Source organism: Neocloeon triangulifer, unplaced genomic scaffold (genome assembly GCF_031216515.1).
Source record: "Neocloeon triangulifer isolate White Clay Creek 2 clone unplaced genomic scaffold, ASM3121651v1 ptg000004l, whole genome shotgun sequence".
NCBI lineage: Eukaryota > Metazoa > Arthropoda > Insecta > Ephemeroptera > Baetidae > Neocloeon > Neocloeon triangulifer.
The window spans coordinates 4,716,865-4,732,354 of NW_026775547.1; the positions used below are offsets into that span (position 1 = coordinate 4,716,865).

At 36.6% G+C, this 15,490-nt stretch overlaps 1 long non-coding RNA gene across 1 annotated transcript; it reads left to right on the top strand.

Moving 5' to 3' along the window:
• The first annotated feature begins 169 nt into the window (after positions 1-169).
• On the top strand, positions 170-6,769 carry LOC132193529 (uncharacterized). Its single transcript, XR_009441465.1, has 3 exons — positions 170-334; positions 1,218-1,293; positions 6,138-6,769. It is a non-coding gene; the product is annotated as an uncharacterized LOC132193529 (long non-coding RNA).
• The last annotated feature ends 8,721 nt before the right edge of the window (positions 6,770-15,490 follow it).

Sequence of the window (15,490 nt, forward strand, 5' to 3'; positions counted from 1 at the left end):
CAATTTTACCCTTTTACAAAACGTCAAGAAAGTTTTCTTAAAAGGTATGTAAAATCTAAATATAGGTATTTTAAACATATTAATATAATAATTTATTAAACTAACATCAATTTTATTCATGGTTGCTATTACTTTGTAACTATTTTAAGTTGGCTATGCGATTGTCACTTGTCAACGGTGCTCAACGTGATGTTCTCCTCTGCCGTACGAGTCGCTGCCACCTTGTGTTTTATTGTGAAATGTTTGTAATGCATTCATTCGAAACAAGTCTCCAAATTCTAGGAATTTGAGCCATTTACAACAGGAATTGGCTGGATGAGTGGCTAGTCTGCAGGTAATTTGACATCACTAGTGCCTCTGGTTGAATAGAACGAGTTGGAGTCGCCAGCGGCTCCACGGGCGCCGAAACCAAGTAGTGGGTCTGGGAGCTGGCAGGCAGGCACCTGCTGTTGGAGAACATGTTTATAAATAATAGTGGGCACATCCCTCGATTTCGGTGCTCCGTGTTCTTTGACATTTTGCGCCATTTGGCGACATTTTCGCCCTCTCGATCAGTGACTTCCTGTTTTTATCGTTTCTTTGCCACTGAAAAGATTTGAAATTTATGCAAATTCGTGAAAAAGACAAACAAAGATGCACAGGAAGTACGTAGTAAAATATGCAAGTCGAGCGAAATTAATTTTTCCCTGTCTACAGTTTTTAATGATTTGAGGCTGATTTTCAGAAAAGTATAAAAAAAAATTATTACCTGTTTATTTAAATTTATGCAAATTTTGCAAAAAAAAATATAAAGTCTATGTGAATAAATAAATCACTTATATTTAAATAATCATTGAATTTAAATGAAACTAATTAAAAGTTAAAGCATACTCACAAAATTTGCTAAACACAATTTGTCTAAACCTCTAATTTTAATATTTTATGAAGGTTTCAATTAAAATGAATTATAAAAAAAAAACTTAAAAAAACCCATTTAATCCCTAAAATTACTTTGAATTAAACTGAGACTGTAATGAAGGTTATAAATTTAACACACAATGCACTGGAAATCATCCCTAATTGCAGTTTAATTATTAATCAAATAACTAATCAGGCCTTGTGAGAAAATTAAAAATCCCAAAAATAGTTTTATTTTATGGGTAATTACTAATTATACAAATGAACAATCATTTGCCTGAATTATTATTTTTATTAAAATGAATAATTTATCTTTTCAGTTTTCTCATCAGTCGCTGGTGGGAATCTTGCGATCAACAATCATGAGCAGGGCAGACGAAAATGTCTCCAACTCGAGTGAGCATTAAACCTATTATTCCTTTTTTTAGTAAATTTTCCGATTGCCCACCTTGTGTTTTTGACAATTGAAGGCGCCACAAGTGCAAGTTTTTAAGGCCCACGTAGAGTTGCGTGCGTGACAATCAAAGTGTGGCTCAGAAAAAGGGTTTCGTGCACGCGCCGTTTAATTTTTACTCTGTGCAAGGTAAAAAATAATACTTTTGGATTGAGCGTCGAAATTATACTGCGTCGGTGACTCGGTGTGGCGTTAGAATAAAAATATGAACAACCTTGGCAAGCTGAAATCTATGATGCGATCGAAATTATGCAGTCACAGTATCGACAGGAGGTGTGACAGGAATTGTACACAACGTCTTGATTGGCATGTATATTTGCGTCTCCTGCCAACCCCTGTTGGCAACAAGTACTTAAAAAATTACACGCCTCTTTGCATATAAAATTGACAGAAATTTAAATCGTTAGAAAGTGCCTAGAGAGGTTTTCGGATATATATCTATTTTTTTTTTTAATTTGAAGGGAAGGAAGTGCGCGCTGCTGTTTAGTGACCTTGTTGATAGCACTATCGGCCACAAATACATCATATCCTTTTTTTAATTGTAATAATTGCCCGCATATGGACTGGTTTTTTAAAGAAAAATAATCAATCTTAAAAATTTTATTTTGTCGAGAAAAAGTCAAAAAATGAAAGAAAAATGGACCTGTAGGTATTAATAGATTTTTTTTTCAATTTTATTCCGAGAAATAAAAATGTGTAGGAAGTTCTGATTAATTTAAGATTATATTATGGCAATGAGAATTGCGTAAATACCACAGAAAAGTGATAAAGACTTGTGAAATGACTTAATTATTTCCTCCACATATTAGAAGTAAATAATTTTTTAACTATAAATACTTTTTTAATTTATAAATTTAATGCTGAATAAAAATGTTATTCCAATATTAAAATTTTAACTATATGACAGCTATATGACATAATTTTGTGTACATATAAACAAATTGTAATAATTTTGAATGCGTTAATTATGGTTATTCGCCAAAATTATATTACATAGTTCTTTAAATTCGTGGCGGATATTTTTTAAATTTTTTACGAAAGAATTTTTTGACAAAAAATTTTTATGTGGACTTCTGTTAAAAGGTTTTATAAAAAAAGAAAAAAAATATTAGTGATCAAAATTAATATATATCATATATTTTTGCTAAGGCGTGGCTTTGAAATTTTGACAATAATAAGACATTTTGTTGCTATAGTTATTGAATTAAATAATTTGTGTTTTCATTATTAAGAAGAGCTCTAAATGAAATCTAATCTGTTTTCACATATATTATTTTCACAAAATTTCGAGTAAAAAAAAAAATCTGACTCAAAAAGACTTAGGATTTCATTTTTATTGTTGAAATAAAACGGCTTAACCAAGTAAATCTAAAAAAATGTGCAAACATCTGAGGAAAGAAAGATAATTCCTAATTTAAATCGCTGATTGCGTTTTTAAAGACTGTGCAACATTTTACTTAAATAGAAGATAAATAAACTAATGAATTTGTGACAAAGTAAATAATTTTATTTTGAAACATGTTACAAGAGCTGTCAAAACCAGAAACAACTACCATGCTTTAATGTACAAGCATCGGAACATCGCGTATTATGATACTTTCAAAATGATTTAGGTTCACAAATTGAACATTGGTGATGTCTGGTGAATAAATTCGCCCTACTCAGAGTGTCTCGCACCTGACAAAACAGACGTCTATTGAGTTTATTGATTCAATTTTTACATAATCAAAGTACATATTGAATTGAAAACCGCAGATACAAAAAGTGACAACACACACACGCGGAGGGGCCAATGAAGGCAATCAATAATTCGGTGGCCTCGAATCCATATTCGCGCGACAGCAAGAGGCGCACTTGCTGGAGGAGGAAGAAACATTGCGGCGGAGAGGGCCTGAGAGAGCGAAAGAGGTTTATAAATAGCCGGGCCAGCTACATCATCATCATCGGCACATTGTGTCCTCGGATAGAGAGAGGCAGCAGGAAGCAGCCGAGTAAAAGGATAAAAAAATTAAAATATGAATTAAGCAGCAGCACCATCGTCTGTGGAGAACGACGGATCAGATAGAAAGAAAAAGATGGAAAGGGAAAAACGGGACGTGGAGTGGCTGCTGCTCTTTATTGACTGTATACGTTTGTTGGTTTCCAGCGCGGGGCACGTGTTCTAAAAATAGCCGTCCATGTATTTGTTTACGAGTGGCGCGGCGTTTGTTGTCTAGTAGGAGGTGGAGCCGCCGCCGCCGCCGCCGCTCGGTTGCTTTGCTGCTCAGTCGGCTCGCGAGCGGACCCCGCGCAACTCTTTCGCTCTCGCTCGGTTCGGCGCCCGCCCGGCCCCGTCGTCGGCCGGCCCCGCAGCAGTGACACGTGTCAGGCCGCCCCCGTTCGCCACGGAGCATGCTGGTCGCCATCCCCGAGCTGCCCGAACGCTCGGGTTCCCCCAGCGACCCCGCGCAGCCCCCCGGGGCCGCCCCCAAGCAGCAGCAGCAACTCACCAGTCCCCCGCCGGGGGCCAGTGCGGACCACGATGACTGGCGGATGCAGCAGGACCAGCCGCACATGCCCTCCTCCATGCAACCACCTGCGCCCATGATTATCGGTGCGTCCGCAATTTATTTTTTTACATTATTTACAAGAAATAATTTGCATGATTATTGCTTTCGTCGTCGGACAGTGCGGTGGTTTGTGCCACAAAAGTGATAAATTTTCACAATACATGTTCTCTCAATTTATAAATATTTTTCCAAATAAGAGACAAATCAGAAGAAATTTTGAACAAGTTTTTTTTATAAATTTCTCTATTTAGTTGTCATCAACTCTAATGCTAAAAATCAGCCTGGTTAATTGCGGTGATGCTTGATTGTTTACACTGGCATTCAGACCATATAATTTCTATAAGTTGTGGAAGTATTAATTTTTTTTCTAATAACATTGCTGGTGATTGGAGTTTTATAATTAATTTTCCTCTCAAAATCTACCATAAACGTAAATTATTGAAAATTTCACCACATACCCAGCAACACTTCAATTAAATTTAATCCTTAAACTAAAAAATATTCAACTCAAAGTTTTCTTTTTGAAATTTTCTAAATTTTATTATACTTTTAAGACAAATGTGCTGGAATTTTTTTCTTGACCTATCAGCGAAATTGAATTTCAAAGCAACTACTTGCCCAAAATATTTGCATTAATTTTTGTCGGTAGCGTTCAATAAACAATGATTGTGATAATCATATCAACTTTTCTACAAAACCAAAGTATATAAGAGATATTTTTATTGAAATAAAGTCCTAATTGGCGGTCAGTATCAGAAATATGAAATTGAACAATCATTAATTTTTTTGTTCAATTGTTAAAAACCGTCTCATTAGAGTGAGCATACACATTTTATTTTGCTCGATTGTTTAAAAAATATTATTACAACGATTCTGGGTCCGATAAATACAAGCGGGACTTTGTTGGCCTGGCAATAAGTCTAATGCCACTCTGAAAATTCTGAGAAAGATTATAATTATTATTGAGCTCTGTTATCAAATATGTCCGTCTTTTGCTGTTGCATTGGAAACGTTGTGTTATGAATCAATGCCAATAAATGTAAGGCCGAATAATATTTAATTTAATTTTAAGAAAACACAATTCCTCTTATTGATGTTCATACTATACACCTCTAAGCAAAGAATATTTATTCCGTGAAAGTTATTTTTTTTTCTTTTTAGAGTAATAAATTGTTCATTAATCACTCGTTCTTAATTTATTATTCCTGAAAATATTTTTGGGCATTTTTATTAAATGAAATGAATAAAAAAGAACATCATATCAATTGATCTAAACACTGTTTTCATTAAAATTAACGATAATTGCTCGTCTGACCTCTTTAAAATTATTTAAAATGATATGTTATCAGTTATTTCTACCACAAAAAAGTTATTTTTAACTTTCATTGCAATTAAAATTTACAGTCTTGATTTTGACAGCAACGCTGTTACGATCAGTTGAACTAATTGACAAGTTTCAAAACTCGTCTTGAATTTTTTAGTAGTTAACGTCCAAATTAAAATGAAATTTATGCAAATACGCCCACAAAATAATCACCTGCTTATTTGTGGGAGTTAACAAAACCTGTATTAATTCCGCCGAGCTGCTTTTTTACTAGAAGAATAATTTCAATCTGATAATACCTTGTTGCCTTCGACTTTTTGAAAATTGATATTTTATCGAAAATAGTGCAATAATTTATTCAGGTCGAAAGTACGGACCGCTAAAATCACTTTTTTTTCTCCAAAGGAGCGCGTGACTTAAAAAGCTTTAGCACCACTTTACCTTTATGGAGCAGAACTGTTGCCCGTCGGTTCACTTGAGATAATTAATATAAGTCGGTTTTTTCACCAGCTGGGCGCTGTGCGAAAAAAAGCACGTATTTTTTTACATAACAAATGGGACAGGTCACGCCGTGCACATTTCGAAAGGAGCCCAATAATAATTTGCAATAAATATAAACAGATCCTGCTGACGTCAAAGGCTAATGCAACACCATACTTGGCACACCAACTACATGTTAGGGGCAATAATTCATTTTTTTCTCTCCTAAGAGGTCCACCTCGAAAATTTATATATATAATTTACAACGTTTGAGACTTTTGCACATTCCCAAAGGGGGTTTAATCCACCTGCCCAAAGTGACAAACAGTAAAAAATTATGGCTCAGAGGTGGCGGCGTCTTTCTTTCGCCTTGGTGTAGGCTAGGCTATTTACGTAAGCCTCTGTTCGCTGACGCAAATCTGTCTGTCCGCAGCTCTGTGGCCGACCAATTTTTGTCCGTCGCAAAAATCTGCATCCAAGGAGAAGAATCAAAAGTACATTCCACCTCTGTTTGCCCGAGATTTGCCCCCGAGCCGGTCGAGTTATTTTTAGTCCCGGCTTATCTCGCACCGACCTTGGTATTCTTCGTTTTTATTGTCGGTGTACACATTTGCTTCTTTCACTACATTGTGTCTTTGGCTCGAAATAGTCTCCTTATGCAAATACACAACTCGGTTTTTTGCGGCACGTCCCGCTTTCAGGTCACTGGCCGTTGTGTGTAGTTTATTTTTTCATAGTGATCAGAAATCGGTACGTGAGCCAGGGGATTGTTGCGAAACGAGACATTCACCGCCGTTTGTCTGTGTACGTGTTTATAATAACTATATCGATCATTCCGTTTCTTATTATCGCAACTTTGTATTTATATATATTTGAGTTTGGCCAAAGGCGAGATTGCTGAATGCGTTGTTTGTTGTTTTTAATAATATTAGAGACTATTTTAATTCCAGGGAAAGTGATTTCAGGGCACTAAATTAAGCCGGCTTTTCTCTCACCGCCCCTAGCCATTGTAACTAAGAAAAAAATTCAACTTGGATAATAAACGTTTTAACGGTTGTCAGTAAATTTAAATTGACCATACAAAAATTAATTATCAAGCAGTGAAATCTCCCTAAAGTGTCTCAAAATTGTAAATTAATGGATGTTTATGTTTCAAATGTAATTTTTGCGTGAAAACCTCATAAATATTCACATTAATTTGAAAACGGCGGCCAAAAAGGGTCCATTTATTGCACTTTTATTACCCTGCTCCTTGAAAGTGGTTGTATTAGCTCTCATGTATGGCCAGTGTTGCCGTAAATTAAAGCGGACAACGCTGAAAAAAATGGCACATTTGAATTTGCAAAAAAAAAAGGTCGGCGCTTTCTACTTTTATAAAATCATGTGACTCCGCGCGAAGGTGCTCGCCCCGTTGCGACAGTGCGAAGTGAAAAATTGCGGAGATCGTTGACGAGATGCAAAGCAACACGGCCCAGCTTTGTTGCCTTAATGTATTCCGAGAGCATTAAGGCACATGATGAGGAATAGCGGCGGATGGAAAATTCCGGCGGAGACAACGACCTGTTTGGAGGAGGCCCGGCCCGAAATCTCTGATCTCCTCCAGCAAAGTGCGTATTTTTAGATCAGATTTCAGCCTGTTTCGCCTTGACGGCCACGATCAATAATCCTCTCGCGATGAAAGATAATTCCACTTTTTGGCCCGTGCAGGGTTTCGTCAGGTCTTTTTTTTAACATGCAATCGAAGCTTGATAAAAACAAGCTCACCTGACACTAATTGATCGACATCAGTGCAAAGTTCACTTTTCGTACAAGAGGCTTTGAAATCTGTAAAAAGGATCAGTCATTTCGGCTGATTTCCAGGAACACCCAAAAACTCTCACAACCAGTATTGATTGATTAATTGATTTCTGAAAATAAAATTTCAGCAGAAATTGTTCATTTAATTATATAATATTTTGAAAACATCAAAATTTGAAGACAAAATTTTTGTATTGAAATCCACGATTCCCACCATCGACGCATTCGTGAAAAGAAGCCATTTGCTATTGTAAAGTTAATTCGAGATTTCTTGGTTGCACAAGCAGACTTTTGTTACGATATCAATTTCATCGCTATTAAATGTTAAAAATAATTCTCATGAATGTGCATTTTGAGTTCTAAAATGGTTTTCACTGACCTTAATTCTAAAAATTGCTTACTGTCGACAAATGGTATTAATTTTTTTTTTATATTTGAAATTTCCGCTGCCAAAAAATGGTCTGATCAAAAGTACTCAACATTGCAAAGTCTGCTTATAAACAAAAATGCAAATAAAACAATGATAAAATAATAAATAAGCAGTAATAATCAAACAATTAATTGCCTGACTCTTTTATAAGTAATGCCTATAAACTCATTTATTATTTAACCGCATCAGTTAGACTTTCCTGTTGAGGGAAATTCACGTATTTCCAGGATAATTCGGTTTGTGCTTATTTGCAGCAAAAAAGCAAAGCGGCGGCCGTTATCGATCGCAATTCCGATGAAAAAGCTGTCAAGTGAAAGAGATGACTGTTGCAGACTATTTATAAACGCGCCATCCTCGTTCTACAAGAGAGCGCACCAATTATCGATTCCGCCGCAATTAGCGCCAAGTTGGGGCGTCGAAACGGAGGCGGCGCCGAAAAATTAAAAAGCATGCAGCGCCAGCGGCGGGCGGGCTCGCGAGAGAGCGTGATTTTATAAATAGCCGCGCTCACCCCCTCATTAACGCTATTTTCGACTCGCGGCTTCTGTTTTAAACTGCGCATCTTCTTTCATAGCGGCGCGTTTAAAAAAAGAAGCCTCCTCGTTTTATTTTATCGCGCGCGCCCATTCTGGAGAGTGAGCGAGTGGGGGCTGTTTAGAATCAGTTTGACACATACTAAAGCGGCCTGCATTAAGATAACGTGCACACCATTTATTTTATTTCGGATGCCTCCCCCCGCGCCCAAAAATTGTGTATTTTTACGCTGAGTCGCGGCTTAAAAAAGAAAGCGACTCGCCCAAACTTGATTGCTTCGAGTGATTACTGGTTGATATGTTTTTGTCTAGTTGAGTTTCAATTTTTTTTCCTACATCCACGAAGAGTTTTATTGAACTGGATGAAAAAGACTTACTACGCTCCACAAATTGCTTCACTACATCTTAAAACATTTTGGTTTTATAAATTTGTATATCGCAGAAAATGCACAAATATCTTTTATTCATATTTTTATTTTCTTTTAATACATTCAAAAAAAAAGAACGAGGAAAAATTTAAAATGAGCACTTTCAAAGCGCCCTGTTGTCAATGAAAATCAGTTTAATTAAACAAATAAATAAAACAAATATCTTCGTTAATTTAATTTCACTTCTTTACAATTTGGAGATTGACTATTTATAAGACTTTCTAATTTAAAACGACTCCGTTTGAGAACTTGCAAGTTAAAATTTGGGTAATAAATGATTTTTTTTAAGCCATTACAATTTAATAGCTGTTTTGTAACATTAATAAGCTCGGAATTTTATCAATAAACCGCATTAAACAACATTTTAATTAAAAAAAAATCGATACTAATATCTGCAAAAACAGATGTTTTGATAGAGCACGTTGAAATAGTTATTAATTTTTTTTTTAGTAACTGCATTAGCAACCACGACCAAAAAATTAAATACATTAAATGTTTTTTTTGTTTGTAAAATCACTTTTTTTTTGTTATTTAATACAATTCATTATTTCAATAATTATTTAATCATCAACACTTTCAATGCATCAAGGTTATAAAAGAAGCCCTTTTTTTACCGATTTGAGTAAATTGCCCGCCAACGTTGAGCCGCTTTTTTAAACAGTGCAGTCGAGACCGTCTTATCGCGATCGTGGCATTTTACTTTTAAAATGTTACAAGTCAACCATTACTCAGTCATTGTAATCCGATTTGGGTTTTTTGGTGAGTAACAAGTGCGCAAAATTCTCGCGAATACCACACGTGATTCGCTGCAGTATAAAAACATTTCTGGCTCGGTGCGGCAGTTGCAAAATAGTAAATCCAGTGTAAGTTGGAGTGCAGAAATTTTGCCGCGGTCTTGTTGGCGAATGAGTCTATTTTGGGCTGCCAACACCACGCGATCAATCAATGAGAAGCTTCGGCGGAAGTCACGCAAGGGAATAAAATTAGGTAACATAATTTATTCGCTCATAAAATCGCTTTGCAAGTCACGAGTTGTCGAGGACCAGTATATACGTGTGCATTTCGATTGGCGAGCGAAGAGAGAGGAATGGGCGGGCGGTTGTAAAATCGGTTCGCAATGAAAAAAAAGCTGGTTTTCCGCCGCGCACAAGCAATTTGCACTGCTAAAAATAAAACTGCCAGTCCTATCTTGAAATTGCCTGCGGCGTAACTTTTTAATAAGCGTCTCTAAAAATATCCATTTACAGCAGCCGGATTGCAATTTTTTTGCACCACCCCAAAAATATACATCTAGTCGAGATTTGAACACAGAAAAAGTGAAGTTGGAGATGTCATATGTTAATTGAAGTTGTGTAGACAAGTCGCGGTTTGATTAATGCCGTTATACCGTGAGCGAAATTGTATCCTTCTTCAGCTTTTGTGAAAACTTCCTCACACCTGTCAATTTTACAGCTATGCATACATCAATGCGATCCGTCCGAGCAACAGGTTTCAATTGTCGAAACTTGAGCAACTCTGTATCAATCCTATTTACGAAAACAAGTAGAAAATAAATTTCACAATCGCGGTTATTAATTTCACGATGAAAATGTAAATGTAGTAAAAAATTATTTTAAAACTTGTATTTTTAACTTGAAAATGTCCAAGGTAAATTAATTTTTTAGCAAAAAGTCTTAAAAAAGTATTTCTCCAGTGTACCTTTTTCCCAATACTTTGAAATTTTGGTGAAAAATATAACTAAAATTTCAAAATGTAATTAAAATTGGTTAAATGTCAGCTTATTTCATTTTTAACAGCTCATGAATTAGGGTTGCAACCCGCAACCGAAACTAGTAGAGCAGGGATTTTCTGTACCATGCAGAAACAATAAAGTTGCTCATCTCCACCGAGGAAGCCGGATTTTATTTTAATAAAATTGGAATATTTGGATGTGATTCTTGTGGGAAATTTATGCCGGCAATTAATTTGAATATTACATATCATTTTAATGTAACATACATTTTTATCATCAATTATTGTTTTGTAGTTTCTAATGGAATATTTTATACTTTTAGACTATTTCTCTAATTTCCTTTATAATTATTAATGAATTTTTACAATAATTATAATTTGATGAAATACATTGAACCATACACGTTGAGTTAAACATTTAAACCTAATTTGATAAAAACTGCTAAATTGGGCCTAATTTAAGGTCAATTATCCTCTTGCCGAGTTGCCAAAATTGGCACTGCTATTAACTTTAAAGACCGATTTTAATAAGTGAAACCGCAGACAGTAAAGTTTTATGCCAGGTATTAGCTTTTGTTCGCCTGCAGCTATTTTTAAAGTATGTTTATTTCATCTTGCAGTTCCAGAAATGAAAATTGTGTTCTCGCGTGCGCTCCGAATTAGTGCTCGTAATCCAATACTTTGAAATAAAACCATGTCTCTCTCTCGGTCGACAATTATCCCTTTTGTTTTGGCATAAAGTATGCGTGTCTGCACCCACGCTCTGTTTCGGAAGGGTCAGCCTTGACCTCTGGCGCCGACGCTTTTCCAGCCTCTATAAATTTGTTGGGCCTGCGCTACTTCGCGTGAGTCCCCACATGTGATTACAAGTTGAATGTATTATTGCCTAAGGTGGATCTCATTTATAATAGAGTCCGCGCGCGCCCGTTTATGTATTTCGTTCTTTTTTTCCTGTTATTCGGTTCGCCGAGTGATTTTATCGACCGCTGCACCAGAAATAAAACGTCTTGCTTTTCCTCCTAAGCCCTCACTCTGGGAAATTTGGCCTCGGCAGCAGGAGTGGACAAAAAGACCTTGGAAAATTTGATGTATTGGAAAGTGATACTGTCGGTTCTTTATATACAGGTTGGTTTGTTCAATTTTTTTATTAACCCCACATTTTTATTACAATATCTTCTCTCACTCAGTGAAATTTACGTGATAAAATGGGTAACTTTTTGAGATTCCATTCTTGTGCTGTCGGTCACAGCATTCATTTTTACCAAACTATTTTTTTTTAAATCATATTTAAGGGTTAACTATTTATAATAATGAGATTTTGCTTCAGTTGTAACATCGTCTGTACTACTGGATGAAAGAAACCAAGGAATCGTTTTTAAGTCTCATCGTTGCCTATTTTTAATTTGTTTTAAAATTGAACAGTATTTCAGATTCAGTTTTAAAAGTATTTTTCTTTTTTACATATTTACATTGGCTTATATTTAAAAACAAATTTAAATAGTTACAAAGTTATTATTATTATTGTTGTTTATTTTTCCAAAAATTTGTCCAAAAATGCAATAAGGAGTAAATAAAATTTTAGATCTATGATCGAATCATGGAACTTCACTAGAAATCAAATGTTTTTTACTTTGTAAATAATATCTTGGATATTGCTTTGCTAATTTTTTATTTTACAATTTTTACTCTCTGTTTCAACATTTTATATGAAATCAATGCAGATTGAATAATTTCGTACACATTACACTTGCATGCTATAAAACATGTTTGTAATATGAATCAGCAATTATGCGTAATGGACCAATTTAATCGCCAAAAACCGGTGCGTCGAGTTGAAATTTTCTGCGCAATTGAGCAGTTTAATTTAATTTAATCAAAGTGCGGACAAGATCTCCATCGACGTCAGTGGCGTGTGTATTTATATTTTCCATTCCGAAGATAGACCCTTTCGAATTCCTGGGTTCAAAAGTGGCGCCGAGTCTATTTTCAAGATCGGCGTCCGCCGCGATGAAATTCCTGCACCGGCCGGTGGTTGCGACCTTTAGCTCGATTGGTGCCGAAAATTTTCGCGGCGCAACACACATTTAATTGGCGCGTCTGAAATAGCGGCGTTCATACAATCACAGGCGTGGCTATTTTCTCTTGGGTGCGACCGAAACGCCTGTCACATGCGAATTCGAAAAAGTATCTAGACGAGAATTCCTCGGTCTAAAATTAGCCGCGCCAAAAGAGAAGTTTGACCTGTGCCATTTTTGTTTTCTAAATCGCCTCCACATGGTTTCAATTTTTGTGCCGGCAAATCCAGTTTGGCTTTATTGCTTTTTTATCAAACGTTGATTTCTAGGTGTCGACAGACATTAGATAATTAGATCGCTGATCGCTTGGAGAAAAATAAAAAATAACGATTGCCCATATTTTCAGTTTTATATTGGCGTCAATGAAAGCTTGTTCGAATTTCCTGTTCTCCAATCTAGTAGAACAGCTTGAAAAAAACGTAGAGGTGAAAGGAGTCAAGTTGTTAATATTGAGGAAAAAAATGCTTTCAATCCTCATCGGGCCAGTCTAAAAAGATCGCCACTTTGATTGCAAAGTTTTCTAAATTTCTCATTCGCATTGGGCGGGCTAGTTTTTTTCTTTCATTTTAACAACAAATGAAAGAAAAACAAACCGGTCGGATGATAATTGAATCATGTTTATAAATGAGGGTCTCAAAACGTAACAAGCAATTAATTAAGGCGGTTGTCACACCGAGGCGAGCCAAGAAAAGTGGCGTGGCTTTATTTTTAATTCCAGCCCATTCTTCAGACTTCTATTTCCGTAGCGCGGTATATTTTTAAAAATGGAACCCTTATTTACACAATGCGCGCGCTTGTTTTTTGCACCTCGGCAGCACAAAAATAGCGCTGCGTCGACATTTTAAAGCGAGGAGGGCCTTTTGATTGAGTAATGAATGCCGCGCAATAAACACACAAGGATTCTCCACCCTCGGTTTGGTGCATTTACAACATACTCTCTTGTGCTCGAGAGAAGTGCCCCGTCTAAATTTAGGCCCGCTACTTGGAATAGGGCGCCGCGCACCGAAATAAACGCCTTCTTTCTCTCTCTCTCACTCACACTCACACCCAACAACCCTTATTTTGAAACACAAAAGCCGCTGGCTGCTTTGCATTTGATGCGCCAGAAATATCACGTCCCATTGCTTCCTAGAGTGCACGCAATCCAACTTTTGATGTGCAAGGGATGAATACTGATCGCGTCCTAAAAGAGACCACCCTTGTTTTATACTTTTTGATTTGTCGGTAGTATTTTTGTTTCGAATTCAATTGGAGAAGCGTTTATAGACAGGTTTATTGCAGCAGGCAACAGGAAACAAATGTGGACTGTAAAAAAGGTTGCTGGGGAACTTTTTATTATATTATATTAACCTGAAAATTAATTTTTTATTTAATATTTTTATATAAATTGAAGGACAAAATAGATGAAATTAATGTCACAGCCAGACCTGGCCACATCTAAACACAATTATCGCAAATGGTTAGTTATCAATTTTTTATAACTTCCGTCTTTATTTTAACTTAATTTAGGCTATTCTTAATGTAGAAGCACATTTCAAATAATTTTGTAGAAAATTTAAAAACTTAAATTTTTTCTTTAATAAAGGTGACTTATTGGAAGCACAAATTTAATTTAAGTTAAAAAATTATTTACGGGGAGGAAATTTTTTATTCTAATTCAAATGAGAAGTTATCCACAAATATAACCACTTTTTTTGGTAATTTTTGTGTATATGGATGCTTTTTTTAACACACTAGGTTTAATTTTATTGTTTTGAAAAAATCTCCCGTCATTCCTCTATAGCGGACGACGTGCGAAAAATTTATATCTCGCGTGGGGCAATTTCGATGTCTTAAGGGGGATTAACTTATGCCGTTTGGTAGATTCGTCTAATTCAAAACAAACGCGTCGACTCTGGCGCACTTTGTGACGCACAGCAAAACAGGAATGCCAAACAAAACAGACCATTAACGCGATCCACGCAGATTAGCATTTCAATTAGCGCAAATCATGTGGAGGGAAACCTGCGTTGAATCGGATCAAAAGAGCGCCTTTGTTTCGCCAGGCCGATTATCATCCACTTTGCCACAGAGGGCGGAAAAGAAAGAAACCAGCTCGGTGCAAAAGCCATTGTGGCTCGGCGACCTCGTTTCCGTGCTAAAAATAAACACGTATCGAGAGTATATATGTGGAGAGGCGAAAAAGAAATAATAAACCATTAAAAAGAAATGATAATGGCGGGGAGTGCACTTGATCGGAGGTTACGTAACGAGACAGGGGTGGTGCATTGCCGGGAGGGTATAAATGGGGAAAAATGTGCTCTTCATAAGATTCAGCCTTGGTTGATAATGGCGCGCATTGATCGACTGGATGGATGGCTGGTGGGGTCGGTTGGGCTTGCGAGCTCTTTCGCTCTCGCACCCAGTTCTATTTTTACTCCTGCTGCTCCCTCCGTTCCCACCGCCTTCTCCCACACGTGGCTCGGTATTTTCTGCGCTATTTTTAGCCGCGCGCATCAACACAGAAATAAACGTTGGCTCGATTAAAATTGAATTATTGCCGCTCATTATAATTTTGTCACAGGCCGCGCCATTTGTTGTTCAGCCAAGTAATGCTCGTCGACAAAACGCGTGCTGATGAATTAACCCCTCGCCCCTAATTTATATGGTTCTCCCTCTCCGGGCGGCCAATTTGCTCTCTGCGGCTATATTTGCCACTCTGCTTTTGGCACCTGCTGGAATGCGCGCCTCCATTTTTTTCGCACTGATTTCGGTCCAAGTGCGCGGCCGCCATCGCTTTTCTCCTACATAAA